This window comes from Ailuropoda melanoleuca, chromosome 1 (genome assembly GCF_002007445.2).
Source record: "Ailuropoda melanoleuca isolate Jingjing chromosome 1, ASM200744v2, whole genome shotgun sequence".
Taxonomy (NCBI): Eukaryota; Metazoa; Chordata; class Mammalia; order Carnivora; family Ursidae; genus Ailuropoda; species Ailuropoda melanoleuca.
Window position 1 is genome coordinate 89,908,581 of NC_048218.1, and position 17,768 is coordinate 89,926,348.

The 17,768-nt window shown below is 42.1% G+C and overlaps 1 long non-coding RNA gene and 1 pseudogene across 3 annotated transcripts; both read right to left on the reverse strand.

Moving 5' to 3' along the window:
* Positions 1-985: 985 nt before the first annotated feature.
* LOC100464749 lies at positions 986-4,016 on the reverse strand (annotated as a pseudogene).
* A 689-nt stretch (positions 4,017-4,705) lies between these two features.
* On the reverse strand, positions 4,706-16,410 carry LOC117803477. Of its 3 annotated transcripts, none has more exons than XR_004627414.1 (3): positions 16,278-16,410; positions 13,694-13,931; positions 4,706-5,725 (listed from the first exon to the last, which is right to left on the reverse strand). It is a non-coding gene; the product is annotated as an uncharacterized LOC117803477 (long non-coding RNA). The 3 variants fall into 3 exon arrangements; XR_004627424.1 differs by lacking the exon at positions 4,706-5,725 and adding an exon at positions 9,775-9,854; XR_004627430.1 differs by lacking the exon at positions 4,706-5,725 and adding an exon at positions 13,044-13,073.
* Positions 16,411-17,768: the final 1,358 nt, after the last annotated feature.

Genomic DNA, 17,768 nt, shown 5'->3' on the forward strand with positions numbered 1-17,768 from the left:
ATCAGTTGTTTGGGGGCACCTGGCTGGCTCAGACGGTAGAGCATTTGACTCTTAATCTAGGGGTTGTGAGTTCAAGCCCCACTTGGGCATAAAGTGTACTTAAAAAAAAGAAAAAGAAAAATCAGTTGCTTTGGTTAATTTCTGTTTTGATTCCAAGCACCCTGGCAGTTGAGGCAAAAAGTAAAAACCATGGTCAGTGATTTCAGCCTGCTACGCAATGAAGCATTCCAATTTCTCAGGGGTGGCGGTCTTCCCCTAGCACTAAATTCTAAAAGAAAATTCCTACGTGTGCTTATGGATTATGTCTTCAAATATTTTAAAGCAGATACAACAGGAACTTTCACGTAACTATTTATTTATGAGCCTCAATGAAAACTGAGAACATAATTTTAAACCTCAGCATATCCATACTTTAAATCCATGACAGTTACAGTGTTTGCACTATTGCAGTCCTCCAAGGACTATTTTATAAATAATAAGCTATAGAAGGGCATTTTTAAAAGTTGTAAGTTAAGCAAATGTTAGATACTTTTAAATGTATCTCTCCAGGCATACTGATAGTCAGCTTTCTTTCCTTTCCTTTCCTCTTTTCTTTTCTTTTGGAAAAGTTAAAAATTCCTTAATTTTTTATTTTGGGTACCACCACCACAGTTTACACGGCAATATAGCTGATGTAATGAAAAGAAAAATAAACAGACAAAGCTACACCAGGTTAAAGACCTCAGGAATGTACATGTAATTGACACCAAATTGCTTTAATCAATAGCTGCACTGTTTGTAAAGTCTGGCTCTGACCCTCTGACCAAGAAGGGGTTCTTGTTTAAGCTGCAGTAACTTTTCTGACTATAGATCATCATTCCTTCTGTGGCAGATTTTTATAGTTCCTTTAGTGCATTTGGGATGACTGTCTCAAAGTAACCTGCAGCTTTCCTGACAATGCCTGGCTCGCTCTCCTGGGAAGAACTAGAGCTCTTCTGAGTTTTTTTTAGAACCTTCTGCTGCCATATCCACCACTTACACCACCAGATCCATAACGAGCACCGTAGGGACTGCCCGAGCTTCTTCCACCAAAACTGTCCCCTTTCATGGGTCCATAATCTGATTGCTGTTGTCCACTATAATTTCCAAAATCATTATGGTTCCCATCACCACCATAGTTAGCTCCAAATTTTCCTCCTTTACTGTAACCATCGTATCCTCCATCACCACCATCACATCCGTCTCCGTGGTGTCCATATCCTGGTCCGCCGCCACCATAGCCTCCTCTACTGCTATAACCAGGACCACCCAGGGTTGCCACCATCACCTCCAGATCCGTTATATCCACTCTCACCTCGTGCATACCTGCCTCTGCTGCCATCACCTCCACCACCAGAGCCTCCCCTTCTGCCAGAGTTTCCAGCACGGCCCATAAAGTGGCCAGATCCATCTCCACGACCTGTTTGTGACCTAGCAGATGGCATTTCTTGTTTAGAAAGGGCCTTTTTCTCACTGTTATGCCCATTCATAGTGTGGTGTTTCTGAACTACAATTTTATCAACTGTATCATGATCTTCAAAAGATACAAAAGCAGGGGTGCCTGGGTGGCTCAGTTGGTGAAGCGTCTCCCTTCGGCTCAGGTCATGATTCCATTGTCCTGGGATGGAGCCCTGCATCTGGTTCCCTGCTCAATGGGGAGTCTGCTTCTCCGTCTCCCTCTGCCCCTTCCCCCCACTTGTGCACCTGCTCTCTCTCTCTCTCTCAAATAAATAAATAAAATCTTCAAAAAAGTTACAAAAGCAAATCCTTTCTTTTTTCCCTTCCGCCTGCCTTCCATAACTTCTATGGTTTCAATTGTGCCGTACCTTTCAAAGTAGTCTCTCAGATTATATTCTTCTGTATCTTCTTTAATACCACCGACAAGTGTTCTTCCCTGTGAGATGGGCATCAGGCTTTACAGAATCCTCTCTAGAAACAGCTCTCTTTGGTTCCACTCCATGCCCATCAACCTCGTGTGGTCCGGCACACACTGCTGTATCCGCCTCTTCCACATGAGAGTAAGTCACAAAACCGAAACCCCTGGAACGTTTTGTTTGGAGGAGGGGTCTCTCGTCACCGCACAGTCTGTAAGTGTGCCCCATTCTCCAAAATGTTTTCTTTAACAATCATCTGTAGTTTCAAAGCTCAAACCCCCAATGAATATTTTCTCAACTGCTCTGGTTCCCCTGGACCATGGCTCTCCACTTTGGGGTTGGACTTGCCTCTTTCAACTCAAGTTCAATGCGGGACCGAGAGCCAGCTTTCTTTTTTTAATTGGTGCCAAGGGAAAAAACAGGGCTGGTTATAGGTACGCAGAAAAAATTATTAAAGGTTATACAAGATACTGTTAACCATTTACCTCTACGGAATAGGAAGAAGGCTCTTAGGGGAAGAAAGACCTTTTTTCTCTTTTGCTTCTCTCTGACACTTTGGAATTTTTCATAATGACTATGTATTATTTAAAAATTTTTTAAAAGTAGTTTACTCATAAATAATACCCTATACAATATACTCTATAAATGACTCCAAATGTCTATTTTAATTTTCTTTTCGTTGTGATTTTGTTCACCTCTTTGCAAGTTATCTGTTGCCAGAAACAGACACTCATGCAAGCTAAATTAAGTAAAAAGGGAGGTTTATTGTAATGATACAACCAGAAATCTCCTGGACATCCAAGATCAAAAAATGAAAGAAAGCCTGCTATTGGGGAGCCTAATATAGAAAATTCAAGAAGTCAGCTACTTCCTCTGTTTCTCTGTGTATCTGATATCTACTTCTTTCTTCTTGTTTTTCCAAATAGCCACCTGCTCTCAGCAGGCAGGTTTCTTAATTTCTTCTTTTAATTTCTATGAATCCATCATAATTTTATATAATAAAAACTGACCACCAGGGTGCCTGTGTGGCTCAGTCAGTTAAGTGTCAGCCTTCGGCTCAGGTCATGATCCGGGGGTCCTGGGATCAGGCTGCGTGTCTGGCTCCCTGCTCAGTGGGGAGTCTGTTTCTCCCTCTGCCCCTCCCCTCTCCCCGCCAACTCATGCTCTCTCTCTCCCTCTCTCTTTCACTCTCAAATAAATAAATCAAATCTTTTTTTAAAAAAATGACCACCAATTCTGGATAGGATTGAAGTACCCAGTCCTGAGTCTCTAAAACGTTCATGTCCCTTTAACCAGAGCTTCCAAACATCAGTCTGCGTGTGAATCACCTGGGATCTTGTTAGGCTGCAGATTCTAACCCAGGAGGTCTAGGTGGGTCAGAGAAACCCAGGGGATAGCTTGATGCTGCTGGTCCGCAGACCACTCTTTTTTTTTTTTTTTTCAAAGATTTTATTTATTTTATTTGACAGAGATAGAGACAGCCAGGGAGAGAGGGAACACAAGCAGGGGGAGTGGGAGAGGAAGAAGCAGGCTCCCAGCAGAGGAGCCTGACGTGGGGCTCGATCCCGTAACGCCGGGATCACGCCCTGAGCCGAAGGCAGACGCTTAACCGCTGTGCCACCCAGGCGCCCCCCGCAGACCACTCTTGAGTGGCAGGGCCTTAGTGCACATTTGTGAGAGGAAGAGTCTCACTAGTGGCTAGCCGGCCAGGGATTTGGGGTGGATGCAGTCATCTGTGGCCTGGGATAACTGTACGGCATGGCACTTGGCAGGAGCTGTGGATGGGAGTAGAGTCTATGAGAAAGGGAGGAATGGGACGGCAGACACCTTCAAAGCACAGGTCAGACATTTGACTGTTGTCTGCATCCAAGGTTGCTGTGAACAACGTGATCCAGCTGTATACAATAGGAAACCTTACCTTCCTGTTGCAGGAACACACCAAACTAAAGTCAGGTGCAAAGGTCATTCTGTTTCCTTAGAGCTCACCACACCCAGATGAGATACATCCTTCTAGCTTTGTCTATCTATTCCAGGTGTGGTTCTCAACCGTTTGAGCTGATGGAGGGACCGGTGGTTCTCAAACTTGAAATTCCGGTCACTGAATCCAGTGTGGGAACTAGGCATTAGGATTTTGAACAAGCTCCCTGAATGGGTCGTTCTGGGGCACTAGTGTACTCCCATCCGAGCAGACCACCAAACCGGAAAAGGAAAGTCCTTTCCAGTGGCGTGGAGGATGGGTGAACAGGATGGGGTTCCTTACATTAAAATACATACGTAGCCGTATGTTACATTGGTGGTTTTCGAACTTCAGCACGTATTAGAATCCTCTGGAAGGCTTGTTACAACACGAACAGCTGCACAGATTGCTGGCTTCACTCCCCAGATTTCTGACTCAGTCGGTCTGGGACAGGGCCTAGTAATTTACATTTTTATAAGGTCCCAGGCCCCGCTGCTGCTGCCGCCGAGCCCATAATGAGAACCCGTGTCAGGTGTTCATGCTACTGCTGCTTGCCCACCTCACCCACAGGACCGGTGGAAAGAAGGTGTGTAAATATTTATGAAATTACTTAGAGCCATAAAAATGGTAGTAGTTAGTGAACTGCTCGGAGAAATGAATAGAGGATGATCCCATCCAGGCTTTGGCTAGTATTTAAGGATCTAAGACACAAAGGCCAACTCCCAGATGCGTTCTAGTCTCTCTTCACGGGAGGTGTATCAGTTAGGGGCCCGGCGGGAAGGAGGCATGCTTCCACTGGTTCATTTGAGAAGCGTTTAACAAAGGCCCTCCATGCAAAGATGTGGGCAGGGATTACTGAAACCACCAACAGACAGGGCACCCTTTGGGGCCAGGAGTGACAAGGAGCTGTTATCTCATCTGGACCTGCTCACAAGAAGGCGGGGAAGAAGAAAGGGGAGCTCTGTGGAGAAAGCCTGGCATCCACCGTGTCCTCTGCTGAGTTATTAGAGAAGAAACCAGGGAAATAAATACCCCACAGTTTATTTTCCTTCTGCCCTCCATTCTGCTGACCTGGAATGAGGGACCCTGTGTGTGCAGCCCATCTTGGCCAGATTCTGTGGGCCCACAGCAGCATGGACAAAGGTGGAAGGTGGATCTGGAAACAAAGGAACTCAGCACACAGAGTATGTAGGCTGGGCCCCACTGCGAGTGCTTTAAGAGCCTGAGATGTGACAGCACAGATAATACAGGGAGATGGGGGTTTCATGTTTATTTCACACAAGCAAATTTTAGCCCTGCAGGCTCTCTGGGATAATTACACTTAAAAAAAAAAATACGAGTGACTTTTAATGTCGGGTGGCACTTAGCAGAAATAAGAGGTGTCACCCTGTTTCAATATCCAGGCCTAGTGGCCATTCTGGCTCAAAATTCATAGGCACAATAACTAACTAAAAATACACTACTAGCCTTTCCTTTTAAGTATGAGTTTCAGGATCGAATGCTTTTTTTCTCCCTGCTTCTGAGCACTAATTTTGGCTTCTGGTGGACAGAAAAAGGACCTCATCAACTATAACTCCAACATGTGTAGGGGTGAAATACTTCCCATAAACTGTCAGTTTATTGGTCAATCAAAAAAGAGGACCCTTCTTCTCTCCTGTGTCCAATGAGGATGGTCCAGGCAGAAAAGGGATGTATGGATGATGCATCCAGCTGAATACTGGATCCCAAAACACCCGCTTGCCCCATGGGCTGTCATTCCTGCACATGTTCACTCATTCATTTAATGAACGTTGTTGCATCCCTTCTCAATGCTCGGCATAGCGTCAGTCCTTGGGGATCAGTGGTGAACAAGACACCCTCCGGGCCCTCAAGAATCCTGTGAAGGGAATGGAAAAGTTAGTGGTATTGATCTAATTATAAAAATAACTAACATTGTTGGGCGCCTGGGTGGCTCAGTCAGTTAAGCACCCAACTCTTGGTTTCAGCTCAGATCATGATCTCGGGGTCGCGAGATCGAACCCCACATCTGGCTTCACCCTTAGCGGGGAGGCTTGAGATTGTTTCTCTCTCTACCCCTCCCTCCACTTGTGCGCGCCCTTTCTCCCTCTCAATAAATAAATAATTTTTTTTAAAGTAGCAAATAGTGTTTATAACAATCCAAGCATTGGATTACCAAAGCATTTTTTTAGAGATGTTTTCTTATTCAGTCCTCACTCAACTTGGGAAGTCATTTTTATTGTCTTGATTTTACAAGCAAGTAACTGAGAGGCTGATGGGTACCAAGTAATGAGTGGTGGAGAAGGGAATTGAACCCCAAGTTGTACCTCTCAGCCAGGCATTGCACTGTAATTGCCATCTTTGTTTGAAACCCACATACGCCCGGAAGGGTAAAATACCAAGTCATTAATTCCAAAACACAAATCAGCTTTAACTGTGACAGGAACGGAGGCCTTGAGAAAATACAGAAAAGAAAGGAGGTACGTAATGAAAGTTGGCTTGGAGAGGAGGAAAATAGCGTGAAGACAGAAAATGAGGGTCACCAACAGACAATGCTCACTGCTTTACAGCTCCACTCAGGGCAGCCCCGATCCGTGACTGCTGTCTGCGAGAGCCGTCTCTAGGGTCAGTCTCTCACCAGGTCAATTATAATTAAGCCTGGATTATTTGTTCCAGCTTCTCTGCGAGGGAGTAGGATACCGAGTCAATGGGGCAGGCAGTGTTCTATGTGCCTCACGGTCAGTATTTGTTCTTTTCACTGGGACCACAATGAGTTTGCGCTCCAAACAGCACAGGAAGCACTACGTAGCCAAATTAAAATGCCCTGTTAGTGGTCCCAACACCATGTTTTTCTCAGTCTCCAAATGGGCATGACCTAATGGGGAGAGTGCCGTAAACCAGAAGGAACACTCTGCTGACCTGACGCTGACGGACATACGCCCTCGGCTTGCCTTGCCAAATTTGGCACGTGGAGACTCAGTGAAGATTCAGGATGTCTCAAAATCAAAGCACATTATAGAGGAATGTGGAGTATATAAAGAATTAATATCACGGTCTGGTTTTCAAGACTTTAAAGTTGTGGATACATTTTGATGATTAAAAAAAAAAAAACACTGAGCAGACCTTCGAAAATACTACATTCAAGCTACTCTGATTTCTCTTCCATCTACAAACAATTTTCTATGTTACCTAAAGTACTAAGGGCAGAATAGTTATTTTTTGGAACATTACTATATAAACCCTGAGGGAAGCACTAATGATGATAGATATAATTTACCAAATGCTTACGTATGTGACAATCCCATCACAAATAGTTTCCCCTAATAATCTGCAATATTTTGTGCTTTGTGGGTGAGGAAATTGAGAGGTTAATCAGTTTGTCCAAGATCAAATAGCTAAGAAGTGGCTGAGATGTGGGGATTTAAATCCAGACCAATTTGACTCCAAAGTCTGAGCTCTGTCATCACGTCCCTCTCCCCCAGAGGAGGTGAGTCTTCTGACCCTAAGCTCCAACTTTGAGAGCTGCATTGCTTGTTTTGGGCACCGGGGAAAATCCTGTTAAAACAACCTGTGATGGTAATTTTATGTGTCGGCTTGACTGGGTCACAAAGTGCCCGCATTTGGTCAAACATTATTCCGGTCAAACTTGATTCCCAGCCAGGCGGTGAGGGTGTTTTGAACGAAATTAACATTTGAATTAGTAGCCTGAGTAAAGCAGATTACCTTTTCCCATGTGGGTGGGATTCATTCAATCAACTGAAGACCAAAATAGAACAGAAAGTCGGCCCCTTCTGTTAATAAGAAGGCACTCCCCCATCTTGAACCTTCTTCAAGCTGGATGTCTTGTCTTCTTTGCCTTTGAACTTGGACTGAAACAGCGGCCTGCCTGGGTCTTGGCTTGCTGACTGCAAGTGTTGGGAGTCCTCAGCCTCCATATCTGTGTGAACTGTGAGCCAGTTTCCTAAAATGAATCCATTTATCCTTCTATAGATCTATATATCTCCTATTGGTTTTGTTTCTCTAGAGAGCTCAGACTACTACACAACTCTAACCAGCAAGTAATCTGAGATCAATCAGCCAGTTGTTAATGTTTCTTGTGGTTCATCTCCAAGCCGCTGACACGCTCATCTCTGATAATACTCTGGAAATTCCCACTACACTTCCCTGTTGGCAAAATTCACACCCACTTACCCTTGGTGGTACTGAGAATTTCTGGAGATAAAAGGTGGCTCATGATTCAAACAGCTAAAGCCTTCTATTTTTTTTTAATTCAAAATTTTTAAACATCAAATTTATTTTTTAAAAGCACAGATTCTTGGGCTCAAAATAACAATTTATTTTTATATTTTTTACTGTGCACATTCAGTTCAATATTTATGAACAGACAAAATACCCTGTATAAAGTACTTCAAATATGTCTCAAGCCATATGAATCTCGTAAGTCAGAAAGGGAGACATTAAAAAATTTAAATGCATAAAAATGGAAACGCGTAATTCACCTAATTTCTAGGACCACATTTTGCATTAGATAAATTGTGCCATATTAAAAGGATTTTTCTGTCAGTCTCACTCATACTGAGAAGTCTGTTAAACAAATCAGGTGACTATGATGTTACCCTGGGCAGGGGCATTCTGACCCACCTGGGGAAATGTTGGCTTCGCATCTGCTGCCAGGGAGCTCTGACCCCAGCCCTCTGATCTGTTTGACATTCTGGGAATTTTCTGAGTGCCCCATCTCTGTGGCTTGTAGGAGTTAATGTGCCCGCAAAGGAAAACAAATTCATTTCCAGTACATTAATGAGGTCAGATCCAAGGACAACTGAGCAAGAATCGTATTTTTAAAACCTCAAAAAAATGTTCATGAATGAAATGCAACTAGAATCTGCAAGTCCCTCGCTACATTCAAATATCCCAACAAAGGGAGGTGTTTTTGTGTGCTATGACTTGTGCCCCAAGTTGTCTCATTAAGCACATACTAAAATGAGTACCTATTTGCCTGCTACATCATCAACTCACTAACCCATCCATTCAAAGGCATCTTCGTTTGTGAGCCATGATGCTGGGTACTACAAGAGTTTTTAAAATAAATAATGGAAATGGAGGGGGGAAGCAAATACCGAGAAACAATTGAAATGCGGAACAGCATTAGGAGACCTGAGTAAGAGGAAAAATAAAAGGTTGTCAGGATTCAAAGAGGCTAAAATTAAACGGAGTACTGCATGAAGAAAATTAGGGAATACTTTATGAAGGATGAGAATGTGATTTTAGCTTTGATGAATGGCAGGCGGGCACTGGCAAAGAGCCACTGCGAGCGGGCACAGGGCTGTAAGTGGGGAAGTTCACTGATCAGCAGTTTGGTTGTTGGGAAGAGCATGGAGAGTGCAGTGGGGTGATGGACCCAGCTCAGATCAAAAGAGAAATCAGAGAACCCTATAGGAATCAAAGGTTAAACTCAACCAGAAAGAAATTACCCTGTGTATGCTGTGGCTGGTGTGATGTGATGGACCAGGAGTCGGAAGACCTGCTTTAACCTGGGCTCTTGTCTTTTGGGGGTTCATTTTGCCTCTTTGGGCCTCATGTATGTCCACTTGCATAAAATGGTGGTACTGCTCTGCCTCCTTCATGGAGTCGTTATGAGGATTACATAATGCAAGTAATTGCTGATTTCCAGTGTGGATTGGTAGACCAGTTGGTTAAACTCAGCACACTAAATAATTTTTAAAGTAAAATAGCCTTCAAAATTTTCTACAAACAATATTACTAGACCCACAGAGATCTAGAGCAAATACGATTTAATCATATACCCTAGCAGTGACAGTAATAAAAAGTACTTATAATTTTTTTACAACCCCCTTTAGATATGGCTGCTATTATCACCCCCAAATCAGAGGAAACAAACTTAGAGTGGGTGAGTCACTTGCCTGCAGTCATGGACTGGAACATAGTAGAGCTGAGTCTATGCACTCTGGCGGTCAGACACGAACCCACATGCTTCACACCAGGCTGTACTGCTTTCAGATGAAGCCAGAGAGACACAACATTGCATATGACTTTAATAAAAGAAAAAATGGGGGTATCTGGGTGACTCAGACGGTTAAGCGTCTGCCTTCTACTCAGGTCATGATTCTGGGGTCCTGGGATTGAGCCACACATCAGGCTCCCTGCTCAGTGGGGAGACCTCTTCTCCCTCTTCCTCTGCCGTTCCTCTCACTAGTGTTCTCTCCCAAATAAATAAATAAATAAATAAATAAATAAATAAATAAAATCTTTGAAAAAAAAAGAAAAGAAAAAATATGTACCTTCAGTGTCTATTATCCAGAAGAGTATTAGCCCAAAGAGACATAATTTTCAGTTCTCTCTTTTATTAAAAAAATACACAGAGGAAAACTATTTAATGTTATAACTCAATGAATTGAAAGTAAATGAGATCCTACTTTTAGTTGACATTTTAGCACATACTTTAAAAATTATTTGCATATTTTTTATCTGATTATAAATTAAGGCAGGCTCATCATAGAAAATTGAAAAAATATTGAAAAGTATAAAAGAGACAATAAAAAACAACCAACAATCCCATGTTAACATCTTATTAAATGTCTTTCCAGTCTTCTTTTTTTTTAATTATTTATTTGAGAGAGAGAGAGAACGGTGTGGGGGGGTGGAGCAGAGGGAGAGGGAGAGAGAATCTCAAGCAGACTTTGTGCTAAACTCGGAGCCTGACTTGGGGCTCCATCTTACGAACCTTATGAACCTGAGACCATGACCTGACGCTTAACCAACTGAGCCAGCCAGGTGCCCCATCTAGTCTTTTTTTACGAGAAGATAATATTTTTAGGTTTTTCTGTCCCTAGTGAAATATGCTACATTGTTAAGATTTGAAAACCTTTGCCTTTGAAGGTATAGTTTCCTTAGCAGAATTTTCACTCACTGCTAGCTTGTTTCCTATATTATAGTTAAATATTACATGTATAGTAATGTATAAAAATATATGAATAATATATAGGTATACATTTAATTTTTACCTATACCCATGTACAGCACCACCCATCCACAAATATAAAACATTTCCAATACCCCAGAAGGTTTACTTGTGTTACCTCCCTGTCAGTACTGTCCCCTCCCCAGGATTACTGTTGTCCTCATCTCCATCATCATTGATTGGTTTCATCTGTTTTTGAACTTTGTATAATTCATACATTATGATTTACCACATTGGTACATATCTCAGTAGTTCATTTTCATTTCTATGTAGTATTCCAATAGAACTGACGATGATTTATTCATCCGTTCTACTGTCCTGAGTTCTTTCCAGTCTGAGGCTATAAATAAAGAAGCTATAAATAGTCTTGCCTTGTCGGTGAACATAGCACGTATTCCTGTTGGGCATGTACTCAAAAGTAGAATTGCTGGGTCCTAGAGGGTACATGTGCTCAGTTTCAGTGGATACTGTCAAGCCATTCTTCTAAATGAGGCTATGCAATTGATACTTTTTTTTTAGAAGATTTTATTCATTCATTTGAGAGAGAGAGAGTATGAACACAAGCAGGGGGAGCAGCAGAGGGAGAGGCGGAAGCAGGCTCCCCACTGAGCAATGAGCCTGATGCGGGACTCGATCCCAGGACCCTGGGATCATGACCCGAGCCAAAGGCAGATGCCCAACCAACTGAGCCACCCAGGCGTCCTATATAATTTACACTCTTATCAGCAATTTATGAGAGTTCCAGTTGCCCCACATCTACACCAACACACATATTGCCAGCCTTTTTAATTTAAGCCATTTGGCCCAGGTATATTGGTATCTCACTGAGGTCTTAATCTGCTGTTGTTTTTTTTTTTAATGTAGAGTTTAAAGCTGTGTTCACACTCTACTTCTTTTTTTTTTTTTTTAAAGATTTTATTGATTTATTTGACAGAGATAGACAGAGAGCACAAGCAGGGGGAGCAGCAGGCAGAGGGAGAAGCAGACTTCCCGCAGAGCAGGGAGCCTGATGTGGGGCTCGATCCCAGGACCCTGGGATTATGACCTGAGCCAAAGGCAGACACTTAACTGACTGAGCCACCCAGGCATCCTGCCTTTTAATTATTTGGATACACACTTTAGTGAAATGCCTATTAAACACTTGCTCATTTTTAAAAATTAGGTTTTAAACCTGGATACAAGTCCTTCATTGAATATATGTATTAAGAATATCTTCTCCCAATCTTTCATTCTATTAGTCGTGCTTTTAATTAAACTACCAACTTTCTATAGGACAAAAAATAAACTATAGTCTTTACTGATAGAAACAATAAATTCAGTAAGTTGTCATTTTTTAGTTTTGTTTGACATTAAGCTATCGATAGTTTTAATAAAATACAAAACTATTTTCCAAAGTTAGCATTCCTAAACTCAGACTGGGAACTGACAAGCAAATGTTGTTCCTTTATATAACAGTAAATATGGGTTAGCCTAAATACATTATGGCTGAATCAACAAACACAGAAAAGAATTTTCTGTTGGAAGAAGCATTATCAGGCACTTATCTGGGTTTTCATTACCCCAATTCCTTTAAAACATGGTTTTACAGAAAGGAAGTTTGTCATTACATGAAAGTATTCACTGATGAAGTGTATATTTACGAAATTGTTCCCCTTTTGCCCAAGTTCCCCAGCTTGGCTTGAATGACTATTCCTGATCAACCAGTCAAAATTTTTTCAGTCTGTCTCTTACTGATGGTAGAATATTATAAACATCTGACAACACAAAGCAACTAGGTGGCAAAGTGAAGATGCAATTCTTGCAAAAGGTGCAGGCTTTCATGAAATTAATGAAAATGATGTTGGAGAATGCTCCAGTCTCATGTATAGTCATGTGTCAAGAGACTAAGTGAAAACCAAAGAAGTAAAAATACACAAAGAATCAGGTAAATTTACCTAAAGAAGAGAAAATGGGTAAAGATGATAGCACAATAGATGATTCCAAAATGTACTGGCTTAAATATCAAAGAATGTCACAAATCCTTCTAGAAGATTAATTTTTTAAAAAACTTACTTATTTACTTATTCATAAAAAAACGATCCTCCTGGGGCGCCTGGGCGGCTCAGTCGTTAGGCGTCTGCCTTCAGCTCCGGGCATGATCCCAGGGTCCTGGGATCGAGCCCCACATTGGGCTCCCTGCTCCACTGAGAGCCTGCTTCGTCCTCTCCCACTCCCCCTGCTTGTGTTCCCTCTCTCGCTGGCTGTCTCTCTGTCAAATAAATAAATAAAATCTTTAAAAAAAAAGTGGTCCTCTTTGATGGTGTTGCCCAGGGTAACATGAGCTAAAGGAGGCTGTACTGTGCCATCCTATAACCTTGTCTAAGAAAACATATGTCCTCTCCACATCAGTCAGCTCCCCGACATTCTTTGGACTAGAAATTAGTGCATCATTACAACTAATTATAAAAATTCTGTTAACTTTATGATAATTATTTTCATTATCTACCTTGAAGTTTGCTGCTTATTATAATGATAAAAGGACTAATTCACTTCAGCTCTTTGCTGATACCACTTATGCTTAAATAACGAGTGCTTCTTACAACTCTGGTCTCTGTGAAGAACCTCAGAGATGTAATGCACTTCTTGTATCCACACTGTTCCTCATTTTGCTGATCATGTAATAGAAGCATAGAGCAGATGTGAGACCTACAAAAACCGCAGTGACAGTATTTGCATCCATGTCTGTCTGACTCCAGAGTCTGTTCTTTTTAGATCAGAATGCTTCCTAGGACCTCAAGCATGGAAACAGACAGAAACCTAGGGTGATTCATTTTATTCTCCAATCCTCAGTCCTTTGAATGAGAAAATGATGTTTGCATGCATTCTTACCCTTCTTAGGCAGGTACTAACACCAGTACTTCATGTTTGCATAAGCAAAGCACTTCCAGTCCTCATTTGGTCTTTATTACCAGCTGGAGGTGATGGAGACGTGGGCAGGATGGAATCTCAGGCTCAGAAAGCTGAATGACTTGTCCAAGGACCCACAGCTCAAACACAGCAGTGCTCTGACCGGAATGATCTCCTTTAGACGACAGTGCATGCTCCTTTCTCTTTCTCACTCTGTCTCCTGGTGTGAACGGAGGGCGAGGGAAGTTAGAAGAGACATTTATGAACCAAATACATGGCCCTTGTGCTGTGACATTTTCCAGGCGAACAACTGTGGCATCTCCTTCCTGAGACGGCTGCCCACAGTAGCAAGAGGGAGGCTTTTTTTTTTTCCCCAAAGATTTTATTTATTTATTTTGACAGAGGGAGACAGCCAGCAAGAGAGGGAACACAAGCAGGGGGAGTGGGAGAGGAAGAAGCAGGCTCATAGCGGAGGAGCCTGATGCGGGGCTCGATCCCAGAACACCGGGATCATGCCCTGAGCCGAAGGCAGACGCTTAACCGCTGCGCCACCCAGGCCCCCCGAGGGAGACTTTAAGATCACAATTCTCCTCACTTTGGAGGTTGAAGAAGGTTCTGGCTTTTGACTTCTGCAGTAGTGAGAAAACCAGCAAAAAGACCCCTCTCATGTCTCCGTCCCATCTAGTGCACTCTTCAGGGGGACCAACAGAGGGCAGTTACCCAACACAGATCCTATGAAAATTCACAGTCTGAGTTGTTTTCTTTGAAATGATGCTGTCTGTTTTACTTTCTATTCTGGAATTAAGTGCTCATTGTCCATGCCAGGGGACGGTCACGACCACAGAAGCAACACACCCAGGACTTGAAAACTCATTTCTCGTAGAACTCTAGGCTCTTTAAATTTATAAGATTTATTCTAATAAGCCCTGAAATTGATTGGACTTATCAATGCACACTCCCTCCTCCTCTTAATAATTTGTAATTACACAAAAAGTGACAGGGTCAAATTTTGGACTCAATAACAGGGTGGGGAAAAAGTACAAAATCTTTTGGTCTCGGGGTGCCTGGGCGACTTAGTCGGTCGAGCGTCTGACTCTTGATTTGGGCCCAAGTCATGATCTCAGGGTCCTGCTCAGGTCCAAGCTCTGCAGGGAGTCTCCTTGTCCCCCTACTCCTCCCCCACCCTTCCCCCATCCCTGTGCTCACTTCCCTCCACCCCCAAATAAATAAAATCTTGAAAAAAAAAACCCTTTGATCTCACACAGCCTATGAAGGGAAGCCACAACTTGAAATAAAAACAGACTACTTCAAATACACTTTCTGAGCTCATCTACACCCAAAGACAATTTTTAAAAACTATTACTATTACTCCTTTTCCCTTATCATGTTTATTAGGATCTCCTAATCTTTTTTCTTAGATTAATAAAGCTTTTGCTTAGTTTCTTAATTAAATATGAACATGCACTCTTATATTATCTTGAATTCGTTTCAACTTATCTAAAACACCCCACCCAGTGCTTGGGAAATTCCAGAATGATTTCCTGACAGTTGTAGTTGATTAGCTAAGCACTGGGTTGGTCACTCAAGGGAGCAGTTTCCAGTTGACTGTTCTCACCTAAGAGAACAGCAAGTTGGAAAAGACATTTCAGCAGCTTTAAGGATAGAGGCATGCAAGCTAGTATATATTAATTTTATATACATGAATATATATTATGTGGTGTATCTTTGTAGCTAGCTGTTCAAGTAATAATTCCTTACCTCCAGAGAACCCAAAGTGTAATTACAGCTATGACTTTCTTGTCTGCATTGTCCTTGGAGAGGAGGGAAGGCAGGAATGAGGAAGGGCGGGAAGGAGGGAGAAACTGAAGCTGAGGTCCCTCAGAGGTCACTCAGTGAATTTGGCCCAGTGAACAGGAACACCTGCTTGTTAGTCTTTGACTTGTGGCAAAACCTACAAACAAAACTTCCACACACACAGCCTTGACTGCCTCGGAGTCACTTAGAATAGATTTACGCAAAGTTCTCGAGCCTCCTTAATTTTAAGGAGAAATAATAAATTCTTCCTTGGTCTTTGTTGTGCTTAGAACAAAGCCAGCATGATAATCATATTCCCAGGGGTATGTGGAGAAAGTTTTCTCAGAGTTCCGGAATCTTCCCATCACAGCACACACCAACACACACGCACATTATGGCTCAGAACCATGTCCCTGGGAGGCCCAGTGTCACTGGGCAGGAAAGGAAATGGGACCACCTCTGTCTGGCCTCTGCACCTCTGCCCATCTATTGGTCACCTCAACTGAGAAAGACAAAAGACTTTAAGGAAAGTTCACCAGTAGAGGCCTTGGAGGCCTCAGGGGTGCAGGGAGAGGGGGTGCCTCGATGGCTCAGTCAGTAGAGTACGAAACTCCTGATCTTGGGGTCGTGAGTTCAAGCCCCATGCTGGGCATACAGGTCACAGAAAGAAAGAAAGAAAGAAAGAAAGAAAGAAAGAAAGAAAGAAAGAAAGAAAGAAATTAAAGAGAAAAAAAAAGAAAAGAAAATCTACTGGGATACTTAGTGGACAGACCTGATGTTTTCTTTCCTTTTGTATTTCAGTATTATCCTCAGAACCTCTGTTAGGCCCCAGGTAGTCGCTGTTGCTCAGATCTCAAGCGAGTCCGATCTCCTAGGGCATCAAATCTGTGAGTCTGGAAGCTCTGCTCCCGCACCAGAGGGGGGAAGAGAGTGGCAGCTGGAACCAGGAAAAGCACTGACTAACTCTTATCTCATCCTACCCCAGCAAACAGGGGGAAAGCTGTCTTCTCTGAATGTAACGCTGTGCCTGTCCTGTCAGGATTCACCTTACCTTATTTTGTGTGTGTGGGGATGGGAGGGGTCTTGCTAACAAGGATTCGGGTCTGTTTAAAAGCTATGTCCTCAACCCCCAAGGTTCTCTCTGGAGAACGATTATTATTTCAAACAAATAAAAGTACACTGGGGAGAATAAGCACATATATTTCATTTGTAAAGAAGAAATGCAGAATATTTTTTCTGTTTTTTTACTTTAGAAAATGACAACTGTATCTTTGCAGTTGTTTTATCTTACAGCAAATACATTCAAGAGATATGTAAGGAGGGCATGTATTTCATGGTGCCCTGGGTGTTATACGCAACTAATGAATCGTGGAACTTTACATCAGAAACCAGGGATGTACTGTATGGTGACTAACATAATATAATAAAAAAATATTATTATTAAAAAAAAGAGATATTTTTCTTTTGCTGAGACCTACATCTTTTTCCTGTGTTTTCATTTTCTTCCTCTCTTTAATTCTCCTCTTTTCATCTCCGCTCTCTTGAATGTTCCTGTTTCTGAAAATAGACTCGGGAAAAGAAAAGAAAGAAAAAGGCAACGTGTGTGCTGATACTTTTCAGACTTCCAGAATGTGTTTATATGGGTGTAAAAATGTAGAAGGGTATAAGTCTGAGCATGCCTAGATTAGCTGGCCAAATTTTCCTTAAATATTCTCAGTTTAAGCAGAGAGGGATCATTGTACTAAAGGTTGAGATCCTAGAAGGGACACAAAAACAAAAACAAAAACCCGCCCAGGATACTATCTCATGTTGGATTCACTAATGCCATCCTTGGGTGCTTTTATGAGGTGCTTTCTTAACTGTGTGAATATCAGTGTGTGTTTTTATTCACTGCACACTTCCTTGTCAAATTTCAAGTAGATATCTGATTTCCTAGAATTCACCGTGTTTAAGAGTAATGTTAAGTTTCCTTTTACTTAGTTCTTTCACTTTTGCTTTACACCAAGCGGAATCATAAACAGAGCTGAAAGGATTTTTAAGCCTCTCCTTTTACACAGACAGAAAATTAGAACCAGCGGCTTGCTTAAGCCTTTCCCAGCACCACATGGTACTCTTTTTTTTTTTTTTTTAGTGTCTTTACTCTGGTTTTATAGTTTAGGGGAAAATCCATATTATTCTATTAGTTGATTAAAGTTTAGATTGATAACTACACTAGAAAATATCTCAAGTATATTAAGCAAGACAGTCATCTAGGAACAAAAAA